This window comes from Salmo trutta, chromosome 38 (genome assembly GCF_901001165.1).
Source record: "Salmo trutta chromosome 38, fSalTru1.1, whole genome shotgun sequence".
NCBI lineage: Eukaryota > Metazoa > Chordata > Actinopteri > Salmoniformes > Salmonidae > Salmo > Salmo trutta.
In genome coordinates, this window is record NC_042994.1 from 8,503,014 (window position 1) to 8,518,312 (window position 15,299).

The 15,299-nt window shown below is 43.1% G+C and overlaps 1 pseudogene; it reads left to right on the forward strand.

The window, feature by feature from the left end:
- The window catches only part of LOC115177794 (regulating synaptic membrane exocytosis protein 1-like), a 43,436-nt pseudogene that overhangs the window by 15,703 nt on the left and 12,434 nt on the right, over window positions 1–15,299 (forward strand).

A 15,299-nucleotide genomic window follows, 5' to 3' on the forward strand; every position in this document is an offset into this window, starting at 1 on the left:
AAGTTGGTTGAGAGAATGCCATAAGTGTGCAAAGCTGTCATCAAGGCAAAGGGTGGCTACTTTGAAGAATCTAAAATTTTAAATATATTTTGATTTGTTTAACACTTTTTTGGTTATTACATGATTCCATATGTGCTATTTCATAGTTTTCATGTCTTCACTATTTTTCACATTCATTCATACCCCCGGGATGACTCTTCAGCACACTCTTATGGCTCAAATCAATTACCTTTTATGTCCACACTATGACAAAACCAACGTTATTAGTGAAATGTTATCACAGTAACACTCAGTAACCAAAACCTCAGTAACACTCCTCTCTATGTCCTACCCCATCAGGAGTCTGGATGAGATCCATCAGAACCGCCACCACTCCTGCTCCCCCTCTCGTTACCATGACTCCCACGGGGAGCACCGCTCCGGGGACTCGGACTACGAGTACTCCGAGGATAGGTAACATCACCCAGACAGTGGTGGCTGGTGGCCTTTGTTTATTAGGGAGGAGGATAGACGTTAGATGCTGTAGATACTGTATCAGGGAGTTTAAGATTACAGCCGGTCTGAGAATATTTTGGTGACTTATGGCAGAGAGAGAGTGTGTGCAGGTTATGCAGTGAAGTTCCAGTGTTTGTGTACAATATGGATATACTTTGGAGTATCTTATTTGAATAGAGCTTTGAGTTCAATATAGGAGTTGATGCTGACATGGTTTCCTCCTTATTTTGTTCATTTGCAATCAAATACCTGTAGAAGTACAGTATTCTTTTATGCCCAATTATTTCACGGAGGTTGACCACTAGCTTTTAGTTTTTGAGGTTGAAAGTGTCGGATACTCCAAGGACAAGTGGAATAGCAGGCTACATTAGTACTGTTCTATACTAATAATTACTAATACGACTAACAGTCTAATGCAAAAGTCTCTTACTAAAAGTTGAATATCATATTTATTATTATTGATGCTGAATCAAAATTATGATTTCATGATTTCTTCTCATTCATTTCTCATGAGCGGGTTTGTCTGATTTGACCATCCTCTTACGTTGTTGTTTTTGATTGGTTGTTCGGTTCACCCATCGCCATGGCAATCACAGTGAGGTCCTCGAGATGCACAGGTCTATCCGAGGCGGGAGTGCCGAGTGCCTGCACACAAACAGGTAAACAAAAACAACAACAACCAAAAAGCCAGAGACGTTACTTTTATCGTCCCTACCCACCATCTTTCTTCTATTATATTACCCATCATTCTTTACATTGTCATTCAATGTTAACAACTCCATTTTAACTTGGTCAGTGATACTACAGTCTATGGTTGTGATAAAGAAAGTGTAAGTCATGTATCATGTGGCAATATTTTTGTTTAATGTGATGTGTTCCTATTCCATGTACTGCATCAATGTTCACTTTTGTCTACCTGCATAGAAAGTGGACAATGTGAAAGTCATCCTTGTAATGTATTCAGCTTTATATAGTTTTAGAATATCCATGAATTCGTTACAGACACAAAGGGACTTATTTTGTTCACCCGAGAGGCCAAAATAGTACCACACACTCTCCATGACACCATAAAAACATTGAGTTTATATTGGTTTTAAACAGATTAGAATAGATTACAGAATAGCTCTTTTGTTTACCTCAGAATAGTATGAAAATCTCTCTTGGTGATTTACATTTTTGTCTGAACATTTTATCTATAGCAGATTAATGTTATTTTTGCCTGGACGTTTTATTTATACAATTGTATTGTTTTTTTCCCCTCTTCTGTTTTTCCCCCTCAATCAATGCACGGTCTACACTCAAAAAACCACACAGGGGCGTAGCTAGGTCCAGCAATACACTACCACCCAAAATGCCCCTATTAGTCAATGGTATACACAAGGACATATACAGGTAAGAGAGTAGAATAAGAAAACCCTGCTCTCTTTCCTTTACTCTTCCCCAAAACCTGAACTCAACTCATCCTTGGCATTTTGTGGCTTATGATGTTGTATCAACGTTCTGTCAGCGTAATTGATTCCCCAAACCGACTCCTAACAGAGCTTTACAGATCTGATGTGGTACCTCTCTCCGAGGGTGTCTCAGGGGGAGTTGGGATATGCAAAAAACACATTTCCAATAGGATAAATATAAGCATCCACCAAATTATTATTTATTATAATATGATGACCCTGGACCAGATCTGTTACAGTAATATTATATTAGTACTTCACTGTATATTTTAATACTATAATCCTATGTACTGTCCTATATACAGTAGATATATTACATGCTTGGTTTCCCATGCTATAATGCTTTGACACGTGCAACTTAAAATCTGTTTAGATGGACTTATATAATCAGTATTACATTTAATCTCCATACATATAATGGACGGCAGGACAATCCCCCATCCCTACTTTCACTGTGTTCTCTGTTGTCGGCTATGTCTTGGGCCTCCATCAGACAATCCCCCATCACTACATAGTCGTTGGGGAGAGGAAATACTGAGAATGGGGATTAGGATGGAGTAGATGTGATATTCTGATGTCAAATCTGGATATTCCTCCTCCATGTCTCAAGCTCCAGAGACGTCTATAGGACATTTTTATTGCTTTGCTGTTTTTATACGGTTTGTTTGTTTACTTCAGTGCCATTGTTGTGTTTCCTTGCACGTCTTTATCATTGTTCATTATTTGGCCTCTCATCCTTTTGCATGCATGTCAAATCTAGGTTTTCTTTCCTTTCTTGCATGCGTCTATACCATCTACCACGGATTCACACGCGTGTAGCAACACCCTCCCTGCTTGCCTAAAGAGCAAGCCTCCCCGGGGGCATCAGGGAGGGGGCGGTTCCGCCTCCCGTAGCGTCCTCACACACCGTGTGCTCAGGTTCACTGATGAGGTCACCGTTAGGTAAGAAACCCATTACCCCGAACAGACGCCCTCCTCGCTCCCTTCGTCCTCTGCCCTCCCACCCCCAACGGACGTCACCTCTCCACCCCACCCCCACGGATGACCCTCTCCCACCGCCCAAAAGGCCTGCCTTTGCACTCCACCGTCCATCCCTTCGTGAGTGATCGAATGCTCATCCTTAACCTAAACTTGTGTAAGACCACAGGACACACAACAGGGTTGACTGTATTAAACAATGAACAACTAAGTCCTTATTGGCACACTGCAAACCATAGCGTACATTGGGGCTCTGTGTCATGTGAGGCATGTGATGCCAGTTGGACACAGCATCTTTTCCAGTATTGTGTTGACATCCATGGCCCCAACAAAGACCATGACATGACAAATGACAAGATCATCGACTGTAGTAGGCTCCCTGCCAGAGAGAAGGGAGAGAGAAAGAGATTTTGTGTGTGTGTGATAGAGAGAGTATTTGTGTTGTAGTATGTCTGTCTGCTCACACAAATTTCACCCAGTCCACTCTCCTCTTCCACCAAGAGCAAGTTCCCATGGCAACGCTCCAACCTTCACATCAAGTGGACTGACTGTACAGTATGGCCGCAAAGGACCGTTATTATAATGAATGGAGGTCTACAAGCCCCCTTATAAGTTTGTTCTGTATCTAATGTTTGTTCCTTCTTTTCTTTCTGTCTCTCGTTTCCCCCTCCCACCTCTATTTGCAATTCCTTCCTTCTGTCTTGGATTCTTTATTTCCCTCGATTCTCTCTCTCTTTCTTTGTTTTTTTCTCACTCTACCATTCCTTCTCTCTGTCTTGCACGCTTCCTTTCACTTTGTCCCGCCTCTTCCTCTTTTCCCTTCCTTCTCTTCCCTCTGTGGTACTGTAGTGATCTGCAGCCCAGTCTGGACCGGGTGAGGAGTGCCAGCACCACCTGCCTCAGGCCTGACACCAACCTCCACTCTCCTGATAAAGACAGGTACACACACACCAACCTCCACTCTCCTGATAAAGACAGGTACACACACCAACCTCCACTCTCCTGATACAGACAGGTACACACACCATCTCCACTCTCCTGATAAAGACAGGTACACACACCAACCTCCACTCTCCTGATAAAGACAGGCACACACACACCAACCTCCACTCTTCTGATAAAGACAGGCACACACACACCAACCTCCACTCTCCTGATAAAGACAGGTACACACACCAACCTCCACTCTCCTGATAAAGACAGGTACACACACACCAACCTCCACTCTCCTGATAAAGACAGGTACACACACACCAACCTCCACTCTCCTGATACAGGTACACACACACCAACCTCCACTCTCCTGATAAAGACAGGTACACACACACCAACCTCCACTCTCCTGATAAAGACAGGTACACACACCAATCTCCACTCTCCTGATAAAGACAGGTACACACACACCAACCTCCACTCTCCTGATAAAGACAGGCACACACACACCAACCTCCACTCTCCTGATAAAGACAGGTACACACACACCAACCTCCACTCTCCTGATAAAGACAGGCACACACACACCAACCTCCACTCTCCTGATAAAGACAGGTACACACACACCAACCTCCACTCTCCTGATAAAGACAGGTACACACACACCAACCTCCACTCTCCTGATAAAGACAGGTACACACACACCAACCTCCACTCTCCTGATAAAGACAGGTACACACACACCAACCTCCACTCTCCTGATAAAGACAGGTACGCACACCAACCTCCACTCTCCTGATAAAGACAGGTACACACACCCCAACCTCCACTCTCCTGATAAAGACAGGTACACACACCAACCTCCACTCTCCTGATAAAGACAGGTACACACACCAACCTCCACTCTCCTGATAAAGACAGGCACACACACCAACCTCCACTCTCCTGATAAAGACAGGTACACACACCAACCTCCACTCTCCTGATAAAGACAGGTACACACACACCAACCTCCACTCTCCTGATAAAGACAGGTACACACACACCAACCTCCACTCTCCTGATAAAGACAGGTACACACACACCAACCTCCACTCTCCCGATAAAGACAGGTACACACACACCAACCTCCACTCTCCCGATAAAGACAGGTACACACACCAACCTCCACTCTCCCGATAAAGACAGGTACACACACACCAACCTCCACTCTCCCGATAAAGACAGGTACACACACACCATCTCCACTCTCCTGATAAAGACAGGTACACACACCAACCTCCACTCTCCCGATAAAGACAGGTACACACACCCCAACCTCCACTCTCCTGATAAAGACAGGTACACACATATCCTCCTCTATAGGAGATAACCTACTGCACCTCCTTTTCTAGGTTTACAATGTTTCTTTAGTTGTTGAACGTTTCTATATTCTCTCAAGTACTTTAAAAAAAACTATCATTTGAGTGTTCTATTTTCCCAGAGTATACCAATAGGTGGAATCAACAAAGATTCAACATCACTTCACCCATTCTTGTCATGCATGTTATCTATACATTTTGTTCACCACTAGCTCCTCAGTGTATATTGAGAGGTGCTGAGCAACACAGTGACTTCACAATAACAGCTCTTTCACATTGACCTGCACAATAATTCACACCTACTGTCACTGAGTGTTTTGGCCAGCAGAGGCATTCTAGGTGCCAGGGAATCCCAATGCTTTTAGCTCGTTCTAAACTAACATGAACCCAGCCCTCCCTTCACTCACTGTGTCCCTCTCCCTGTTTCCCCACCTGGGGGATGCCTCACACCTCCACTCCTCCAGATGCTCCAACTCTCTGCCCCGCAGACAGCTCACAAGCCCCAGGATTTTAGTAGAGCAGGCCTCCCCAGAGGAAGAAAGGTACTGGGTACCGACCTAGCCCTACCCTTACCTCCCAGGACCCAAGCTGCAGTCCTGCTACTGTACTTGCTTAGCACTGCGTGGCTACTATAGTTTTCCTCTAACCATAAGCCTAACCCTTGCTCTAGCCCTGCCCTAAACCTAACCCCAACCCTGCACTTTATTGCTTTCCTAGATGTTCTAGATTACAGTGTAAACTGGTGGGTTGTTGTAACGCTGTAGTTACTGCTCCGCTTGCTGCTTCACCTTACTGACCTGCACCTGACTTCCTGCTTCCTCTGCTACACGTCTGGCTTCCACGTGCTCTGTTGTCATGGTGTTTTGATGTTTCTGTTCTGAACAGTTAGTCGCAAGCAATGTAGCAGTGCAATATAGTAGTCTAAAATGTTGCATCAACATTTTTTTGAAACAAAATCATTTCAGCATCTCTTTTATTTTAAATAACACACCAGCTGACCACGCATTCAAGATTCGTCTTTAGTTTTGTTTCTCCATTGGGTTACCCATCCTCCATTTTGTCTTCTTCTCATGTCCTCCACGTCACAGGCAGTCAGGGAGCCTGGGCAGACCTAACAGTCAGAGAGGTAACAGCAAGAAAGGTCTGGAGGCTGACAGGTAAGGTCATTCTTTCATTCATTCATTCACCCCATCCCTCTCATACACCCCCATTCATCCTGTCCTCTATCTGGATGGAGATCATCACTCTTCAAATCTAGAATGTGTTGATGTCTGATGTCAATCTGATTTGTTACAAATTGTGACTTTGCTATGAATGCAGTTTAGCAGCACAGCAAAACCTTTTCTAAATGAGCGTTGTAAAGATGTACTGTCAGTAGACCCATAGCCTTAGCTCTGTGTTTTCTTGAATTGTTATGTCCTTTATTTATTGTGTTCTGGTTCATTGTGGGCCATAAGGTCCTTCTTTCTGTTTCATATGATTTACATTGTGGGCCATAAGGTCCTTCTTTATGTTGAAAATGATTTACATTGAGGACCATAAGGTCCTTCTTTCTGTTTCATATGATTTACATTGTGGGCCATAAGGTCCTTCTTTATGTTGAAAATGATTTACATTGTGGGCCATAAGGTCCTTCTTTCTGTTTCATATGATTTACATTGTGGGCCATAAGGTCCTTCTTTCTGTTTCATATGATTTACATTGTGGGCCATAAGGTCCTTCTTTATGTTGAAAATGATTTACATTGAGGGCCATAAGGTCCTTCTTTATGTTGAAAATGATTGACATTGTGGGCCATAAGGTCCTTCTTTCTGTTTCATATGATTTACATTGTGGGCCATAACGTCCTTCTTTCTGTTTCATATGATTTACATTGTGGGCCATAAGGTCCTTCTTTATGTTTCATATGATTTACATTGAGGGCCATAAGGTCCTTCTTTATGTTGAATATGATTTACATTGTGGGCCATAAGGTCCTTCTTTATGTTGAATATGATTTACATTGTGGGCCATAAGGTCCTTCTTTATGTTGAATATGATTTACATTCTTTACCATTTATATCATTTAGCTTTCTTTCGTTTGTTTGTTCTTTTCTTTCCACGTGGCCTGTTGATGCCAGTCGTATCCAGCCCACCTCTATACTGAGGGGCAGTAGGGGGAGAGGGGGGCCGCTGCGCCCCTTTAACCAGACACCCCTGGGGGGATCTGCCCCTAACTCACCACGACAGGACAGGTGCATGCTGGTGCCCTAAAATATACCCCTTTAGCACCCCCTTGTTGTACCCCTTTGTCCCGTTTTGACCTCTGTGCTGCCTATACCCACTGTCCTGCTGCTCTTATTGGTTGTGGGAGCAGTAAACCAATCCCATTGGTTCCCTCTAGTGTATGGTCAAGGATGTAGCCACCCTGGGTTTTATATATGCTGGAATGGGCCTACTGTGGAGGAGTTGAACTCATTCACTTGTATTCCATTTCTCTTTCTCCTTTTCTCTCTTTTTCTGTCTCTTGTCTCTCTCTCTCTCAGAACACACACCCACAGCCCCTCCCCTCCTACGGGGACTCCCCAGTCAGGTCGCAGGGGCAGACAGCTGCCACAGGTTCCTGCCAGAAGCAGCAGTGTAGAGCAAGGTAGGTTGTCAAGGAGTGTCTGTCTGTCTGTCTGTCTGTCTGTCTGTCTGTCTGTCTGTCTGTCTGTCTGTCTGTCTGTCTGTCTGTCTGTCTGTCTGTCTGTCTGTGCATGTCATGATGTGTCTCGTACTACAACTGAGTGTATGAAATCATAACTCCGACCATTCAAAACCATTTTGTCTGAGTACTCTTCCTCACTCTTCTCTGTTTCTTTACATTCCTCATTCTCTTCTACCTCCATGTACATGAAGAAATAATACTTGTAGATAATAAACCTGTTGATGCTAGTAAACCTAATGAAAAAGGTAATTAAATGGCACGACTGTATCTTACCCAACTATATATTATGTTTTAGATTTTAGACCCTTTCTATCCAGTAGATGTGATTTGACTTTTCCCTCTTTATATCCCCCAACAATTATGACCCTCTGTGCACGCTGTAATATTCCGTACATGACATCTAATGAAAGTGATGCACAGCATGCGCCACCTAGTGTCCAAATAGAGCAATGACACTAAGAGTACAGTACAGTTGTCTTAATACCTCCAATCACCTCCTGCTTCCTCTGTTCACCTTGTTCCCGGGTGAAGTTCCCCTAGGTACAGATCTAGGATCAGATGTCCCTTCCCCGAATCCTAACCTTAAACATAAGTAGGGGAAATGCAAAACTGACCCAAGATCAGCGTCTAGGAGCAACTTCACCCTACACCGTTCACCTTCACTGTCATTCACCTGAGAGGTTGGGTGTTTCTTGTGTAATTTACTGTATTATTACTGTATTCATTAATTAAGTCATTTCCTCCCAGCTCTAGCAGTAGAGGAGCGAGCCAGACAGATGAACATGAAAGTACATTCCTACCGGCCTTCAGCCTCCCATGACCCCGAGACGGACCTCAAGACCAAACGAGAGGTCAGTACTGTTGTATCTCTCTGCTGGAAGACAGGCACTATTTCCTGGTCCACCTCAACATTACAACCCTGTTGTAATTGTATAGTTCTACACCTAGAGCTACAGTATATTAACTGTTGTTCAAGATGGCCACTGTCCTTCACCCATAAAAGGTTGGAGAGTTTTCAATGCTTATTACTTTTTCATTGTCAGTTATAACACAGATGCCACTTAGGGTATTGGGGAGCAGTGGTGTAAAGTACTTAAGTAAAAATACTTGAAAGTACTACTTAAGTAGATTTTTTGGGTATTTGTACTTTACTTTACTATTTATATTTTTGACAGCTTTTACTTTTACTTTACTACATTTCTAAAGAAAATAATGTACTTTTTACTCCATATATTTTCGCTGAAACCCAAAAGTACTCGTTACATTTTCAATACTTAGCAGGACAGGAAAATGGTCAAGTTCGTGCACTTATCAAGAGAACATCCCTGGTCATCCCTATTGCCTCTGATCTGGTGGACTCACTAAACACAAATGCTTCGTTTGTAAATTATGTCTAAATGTTGGAGTGTGCCCCTGGCTATCCGTAAATAAAAAAACAAGAAAATAGTGCCTTCTGGTCTTTGAAATGATTTCTACTTTTACTTTTACTTTCAATTCTTAAGTATATTTTAGCAATTACTTTTACTTTTGAGACTTAAGTATATTTAAAACCAAATACTTTTAGACTTTTACTCAAGTAGTATTTTACTGGGTGACTTTCACTTTTACTTGAGTCCTTTTCTATTAAGGTATCTTTACTTTTACTCAAGTATGCCAATTGGGTAGGTTTTCCACCACTGTTGGGGAGCAGATCTACACCTAAACCTCAGCTAGACACCAGTCTTCCTCTCTCCTCTCTCACCGCCTCCAGATGTATGCGGATCAGCGGCGGAGCTCTGACAACTTGTCGGCCCGCTCGTCAGACAGCGACATGAGTGACGCGTCGGCCCTATCCCGCGCCAGCAGTGCCTCACGCCTCAGCAGCACCTCCTACATGTCTATCCAATCAGAACGCCCACGTGGGCGGCTCAGGTCGGTACCCCGCTCGACACTTTAATTTAGTTTCATATGTACTTACATGATCATTTACAAGGTAATTGAGCATTCAATTGAAGATATTGAAGGAATCAAAGGCATAGTGTGGAGTTTGTTCTTCTGTTTGTCATGCATGCCCGTTTTTTATCAGTCTGTTCCTTTTGTCTGTCTTTTTTCTGCATGCTAATTGGTGCACGTTTCAATCTTTTTGCATGTTCGTTTTTCTCTATGAATACTTGCATTGCATACACACAAACACACACGGTGGGGAAACCCAAAATGAATGGACACAGGTCCAAGTCTTTAGAGGACGAGAAGAAGGAGAGGAGGATCTCGTGGGGGATGGATGGAGAGCAGGAGAGGATGAGGGCAGCAGGGAAGAGACGGTTCTCTCAAGAGCTGAAGAGGAGGAGACACACTGTGTCTGGGGACCCCAAAGACGCCAGGTAAAGAAAAGAGAAAAGGTCCTTCGCTCCGTCACGGGATGGAGGGACCTACAATGGGCCATGGCAGACAAGGCCCCATATTTTAAGGACCTCACATAATTGCTGTGTACCCACTAACCATGGTCCCCGTAACCCTATTGCTCCTGTTGTGACCTGTAAACAGCCTCAACCACCTACTGTAACTGTCACCAAGTGTCCCCTCAAACCTACCTGGCTTTACATCACGTGTCAAACTCATTCTAAGGATGGCCGAGTGTCTGCGGGTTTTCGCTCCACCCTTGTACTTGACTGATGGATAAAGGTCACTAATTAGTAAGGAACTCCCCTCACCTGGTTGTCTTGGTCTTAATTGAAGTGAAAGACCAAAAACCTGCTGCAGTCGGCCCTCCGTTGAATGAGTTTGACACCCCTGCTTTACGTGTACAAACTAGTGTCCCCTCAAACCCACCTGCCTTACCGGTACAAACTAGTGTCCCTTCAAACCCACCAGCCTTACATGTATAAACTAGTGTCCCCTCAAATCCACCTGCCTTACATGTACAAACTAGTGTCCCCTCAAACCCACCACAGTCTTATTATACTTTCTTAGCCAACCATCCCATAGTCCTATAACCCCAACGACCTCACTCACATAACCCCACCCATAACTTCCCTCCCCACACAGCCCTAACGTCCCTACAGCTGACCAGTCCAGTCCACAACAGCCTGCCTGCTGACACGGACAAATGACCCAATCCCCTGAGCCTCTCCTGGGCAGGCCCTTATTAACAGCCTAATGTTTTGAAGTCTGTGTGTGTGTGTGTGTGTGTGTGTGTGTGCGTGCGTGCGTGCGTGCGTCAATCCAAACAGAGTGGTTATAAAACAGAGGGCCCAGGGCCTTTGACATACGTTCTAAGAGATAGATCATGGCTATTGTGGACTGCAGAGAGAATGGAATGTGATGGGTTGTTCGCTGGTTGCTCAGATTGCTGCAGACTGGCTCCAGGTCAGTTTGAAGGTACCTGATAAGAGATATTGGATTCATACTGTATAATGAAGACTGTTTAAGGCAGCAGCTACTCTTCCTGGGGTCCAGCAAAATGAAGGCAGTTATACAATTTTAAAAACATTACAATACATTCACAACAGATTTCACAACACATTAAGTGTGTGCCATCAGGCCCCTACTCTACTACCACATATCTACAATACAAAATCCATGTGTACGTGTGTATAGTGCGTATGTTATCGTGTGTGTGTATGCATGTGTCTGTGCCTATGTTTGTGTTGCTTCACAGTCGCCGCTGTTCATAAAGTGTATTTTTATCTGTTTTTTAAACCTAATTTTACTGTTTGCATGAGTTACTTGATGTAGAATAGAGTTCCATGTACTCATGGCTGTATTTAGTACTGAGCGCCTCCCATAGTCTGTTCTGGACTTGGGGATTGTGGGGTATGCATTAGAGGTATTCAACATGTCAATACCTCTCATAAGTACAAGTAGTGATGAAGTCAATCTCTCCTCCACTTTGAGCCAGGAGAGATTGACATGCGTATTATTAATGTTAGCTCTCTGTGTACATCCAAGGGCCAGCCGTGCTGCCCTGTTCTGAGTCAATTGCAATTTTCCTAAGTCCCTCTTTGTGGCACCTGACCACATGACTGAACAGTAGTCCAGGTGCGACAAAACTAGGGCCTCTAGGACCTGCCTTGTTGATAGTGCTGTTAAGAATGCAGAGCAGCGCTTTATTGTGGACAAACTTCTCCCCATCCTAGCTACTTTTGTATCAACATGTTTTGACCATGACAGTTTACAATCCAGAATTACTCCAAGCAGTTTAGTCTCCTCAACTTGCTCAATTACCACATTATTCATTACAAGATTTAGTTGAGGTTTAGTGAAAGATTTGTCCCAAATACAATGCTTTTAGTTTTTCCTTGCCTCCCATTCTGAAATTAACTGCAGCTCTTTGTTAAGGGTTGCAGTCATTTCAGTCGCTGTGGTAGCTGACATGTATAGTGTTGAGTCATCCGCAACATAGACACACTGGCTTTACTCAAAGGCATGTCATTAGTAAAGATTTTAAAAAGTAAGGAGCCTAGACAGCTGCCCTGGGGAATTCCTGATTCTACCTGGATTTTGTTGCAGAGGCTTCCATTAAAGAACAACCTCTGTGTTTTGTTAGACAGGTAACTCTTTATCCAGTATATAGCAGGGGTGTAAAGCCATAACACATATATTTTTCCAGCAATAAACTATGATCGATAGTGTCAAAAGCCACACTGAAGTCTAACAAAACAGCCCCACAATGTTTTTATTATCAATTTCTCTCAGCCAATCATCAGTCATTTATGTAAGTGCTGTGCTTGTTGAATGTCCTTCCCTATAAGCGTGCTGAAAGTCTGTTGTCAATTTGTTTATTATAAAATAGCATTGTGTCTGGTCAAACACAATTTTTTCCAAAACTTTACAAAGGCATGGTAACAGGCTGATTGGTCGGCTATTTGAGCCAGTTAAGGGGGTTTTTCTATCCTTAGGTAGGGGAATAACTTTTGCTTTCCTCCAGGCCTGAGGGCACACACATTCTAGTAGACTTAAATTGAAGATATAACATAAAGGAATGGCAATATCATCCACTAATATCCTCAGTAATCTTCCATCCACGTTGTCAGATCCCGGTGGCTTGTCATTGTTCATAGACAACAATAACGTTTTCACCTCTTCCACACTTACTTTAAGGAATTCAAAATGACAATGCTTGTCTTTCATAATTTGGTCAGATATACTTGGATGTGTAGTGTCAGCATTTGTTGCAGGCATGTCATGTCTAAGTTTGCTAATCTTGCCAATGAAAAAAATCATAAAAGTAGTTGGCAATATCAGTGGGCTTTGTGATGAATGAGCCATCTGATTCAATGAATGATGGAGAAGATTTAGCCTTTTTGCCCAAAATTTCATTTAAGGTAATCCAAAGCTTTTTGCTATCATTCTTTATGTCATTTATCTTTGTTTCTAAGTGTGGTTTTCTTCTTTTTATTCAGTTTAGTCACATGATTTCTCAATTTGCAGTACGTTTGCCGATTGGTTGTACAGCCAGACCTATTTGCCATTTCTTTTGCCTCACCCCTCTCAACCATACACTTTTTAAATTCCTCATCAATCCATAGGGATTTAACAGTTTTACAATCATTTTGTTAATGGGTGCATGCTTATTAGTAACTGGGATAAGCAATTTCATAAATGTGTCAAGTGCGTCGTCTGATTGCTCCTCATTACACACCACGGACCAACAAATATTCTTTACATCAACAACATAGGAATCACTACAAAACTTCTTGTAAGACCTCTTATACACTATATTAGGCCCAGCCTTTGGAACTTTGGTTTTCCTAGATATGGCTACTATATTGTGATCACTACGTACGATGGATCTGGATACTGCTTTCAAGCAAATTTCTGCAGTATTAGTAAAGATGTGATAAATACATGTTGCTGATTTCATTCCTGTGGTGTTTGTAACTACCCTGGTAGCTTGATTGATAACCTGAACCAGGTTGCTGTTACTAGTTACAGTTTGAAACTTTATCTTGAGTGGGCAGCTTTATGAAAGCGAAGTCAATATTTGAATCACCCAGAAAATATACCTCTCTATTGATATCACATACATTATCAAGCATTTCACACGTTATCCAGATACTGACTGTTAGCACTTGGTGGTCCATAGCAGCTTCCCACCAGAATGGGCTTAGGTGAGGCAGATGAACCTGTAGCCATATTACTTCAACATTATTTAACATGAGATCCTCTCTAAGCTTTACAGGAATGTGGTTCTGAATAACAACAGCCACACCTCCACCTTTGGCATTTCTGTCTTTTCTCTAGATGTTATAACCATGTATTGCTACCACTGTATCATCAAGAGTTTCAGAGATTGTCAGAATATGAATGTCATCTGTTGCTAGCAAATTATTAATTTCATTAACCTTGTTTCTTAAGCTACATATGTTAACGTCGGCTATTTTTAACACTTTTCTGGGATGCTTGATTGTTTTTCTTGCTTTACTGGGAAGCTTAGCAGAGGTAGACATCCTCTGGTTATTTATATTAGCGCAGGGTGAGCTGCACACAGTGGACATCCTGTTAGGGGACACCACCCCAGTGCTAACAGTATAACACTGGTTCATAGGCATGTAATTACATACAATAGCTGTAGAATCAGCAGAGGCATTCAGGACAGTAAGAGGGACATAAGGTTACTTACATTGTGTCTTCCAATAACCCTGGGATAATGTACCTTTGCTGGTACATTGTGACAACTCAGTGACACAATGGTAGGAATTAAATCAGCTGGGCTTGGGTCAAGGAACACAAATGATTTGGGTGGATACCATCCTCCTTATAATACGAGCTTTGTTTCCAGAAGTTATCAAATTTGTCAATAAGTTTTACACCGACAGAGCTGCAATAGTCTCATAGCCAGTTATGGAAGACTAAAAGTCTGCTGAACCGTTCAATGCCACGATTTAGGGAGGGCAGAGGGCCATTTATTATGAGGCGTTTGTTGGTGTGAAGTAGTGACCCAATTAGTTCTTTAAAATCCATCTTCAGCTGTTATGAGCTGTCCTTCATAATGACATTCGACCCCACATGAACCATGACATTATCAGCCCCCGGTGACTGACGCACAGCCTCGGGAAGCAACCAGGTGATATCCTGAACTTTTGCCCCAGGAAAACACAAAGTCTTTGCCCCAGGTACAGATATATGCCTCACCATCGAACTCCCTATCACAATAGCCAGAATGATCCAGCCTCTGCTGTATCTCGAAGCTGATTGCAAGGCCAGAGCCACATAACTCACCTGAAAAGAGGGCTGCTGAGATGCCGGCTGCGTGCAGGCCACAACAGCCAAAGGTACAGAGCTCTGATCCAGAGAGCACAGCTCAGCAGAGGTGGGCCGCGGTGGTCCAGGCAGTGCTCAGCCAATTGATTGACTAGGACAGGGAGAGGTACATGTTTCAAACAGACCACCATAGTCCCTGTGCCCAAGAAA